Below are 2,038 nucleotides of genomic sequence, written 5' to 3'. Positions count from 1 at the left end.
CAAATATTGTATGAGACCTCTACCGTATAACTCATGTAAAAGTTTACACACAAAAAGAAACAATCTTTGTTGGTTACAAGGGATGGGAGGAGTAGGGGGGAACTAAATAGATAAGTGGTAACTCTGGTGAAGGGTAAGACAGTACACATAATTGGGGAAGCCAGAACACCTTCTACAAGGAAAGGTCATGGAAGCTCCATAGACACTTCCAAATTCCCTAAGGGACTGAATTTCTGGGCAGAGGGCTGTGGGGACCATGGTCTCAGGGAAAGTCTGGCTCAATTGGCATAACACAGTTTATACAGACAATGTTCTACGTTCTACCTTGGTGAGTAGAATCTGAGGTCTTAAAAGCCTGTGAGCAGCCATCTAAGATACTCCACTGGTCTCACCCCTTCGGGAGCAAGGGACAACGAAGAGAACAAGATACAAGGAAAAGATTAGTCCAAAGGACTAATGGACCACTGCTACCAAGGCCTCCACCAGACTGAGTCCAGGACAGCTAGATGGTGCCCGGCTACTGCCACTGACTGCTCTGACCGGGATGACAATAGAGGGTCCTGGACAGAGCTGGAAAAGGATGTAGAACAGAATTCTAACTCACAAAAAAAGACCAGATTTACTGGCCTGACAGACGGAGAAACCCTGAGAGTATGGCCCCTGGACACCCTTTTAGCTCAGTGGTGAATCCCCTCCTGAAGTTCACCGTTCAGCCAGGGATTGGACAGCCTCATAAAACAAAACAGGACTAATGAGGCACAGCAGTCCATGGACAAGGACTAGAAGGCAGGAGGAGACAGGAAAGGTGGTGATAGGGAACCAAAGGTTGAGAAGGGACAGTGTTGACATGTCATGGGTTAGTTAACCATTGTCATAGGGCAATATGTGTACTAACTGTTTAATGAGAAACTATTTGTTCTGCAAACCTTCATCTAAGGTACAATAAAAAAAAGAATTATCTATGTGAGATCAAATTGACAACAGCAACCCAAAAGATTTGATGGGAAGCCTAGAGGACAGTGAGTTGAAGATAATGGTGATAGAGTAATTTGGAAAAGGATAGTGAGAATAGCAGCACAACTGGAAGAATGTAATAGATGTCACTGAATTGTACATGTAGAAACTTTCAAAATGGTGTAACTTTGGCTATCTGTATTTTCAGCAAAAAAAAGTTCCTCAAGGTCAATAAGGGAGAGTGTTGACATGTGGGGTTGTTAACCAATGTCATGAAATAATACGTGTACTGACTGTTTAATGAGAAACTATTCTGTAAACCTTCATCTAAAGTACAATAAAAAAATTTTAAAAAAATATGGTTTAGTCAATAGTGCAATAAAACTCAACTACTCATGCACTGCTGTTGTTGTTACATGACATTGACTCGATTCCGACTCATAGCAGAATAAAACACTGCGTGGTCCTGCATCATCCTCACAATCGATGTTATGCTTGAGCCCATTGTTGCAGCCACTGTGTCAATGCATCTCTTTGAAGGTCTTCCTCTTTTTCACTGACCCTCTGCTTTACCAAGCATGATGTCCTTTTCCAGGGGCTGATCCCACTGGATAACATGTCCAAAGTATGTGAGACGTAGTCTGACTATCCTTGCTTCTAAGGAGCATTCTGGTTGTACTTCTTCCAAGATGGATTTGTTCTTTCTTTTAGCAGTCCATGGTATATTAATTATTCTTTACCAACACCATAATTCAAAGGCATCAATTCTTCTTCGGTCTTCCCTATTCATCGTTCAGCTTTTGAATGCATATAAGGTGATTGAAAACACCATGGCTTGGGTCAGGCACATCTTAAGTCTTCAAGGCAACATCTTTGCTCATGCACTAAAGTATTCATTTAAATAGCTATCGAGCCCCTACCACCATGCTTGGCATTGTGGGGCATATAAAACTTCATTGGACATGTTACTTACCCAGGAAAGAACATGTAGAAAAGGTAAGAAATGTACTCAAATAACCATAAAACAAAATAGGATATATGTGTCATTAAAAGTTAAAAATGAAATGCTATGAACGTTTAGAGG

This window comes from Trichechus manatus, unplaced genomic scaffold, assembly GCF_000243295.1.
Source record: "Trichechus manatus latirostris isolate Lorelei unplaced genomic scaffold, TriManLat1.0 scaffold00073, whole genome shotgun sequence".
NCBI lineage: Eukaryota > Metazoa > Chordata > Mammalia > Sirenia > Trichechidae > Trichechus > Trichechus manatus.
The sequence above is the reverse complement of the archived record's forward strand: the minus strand, read 5'-3'. Positions refer to the sequence as shown.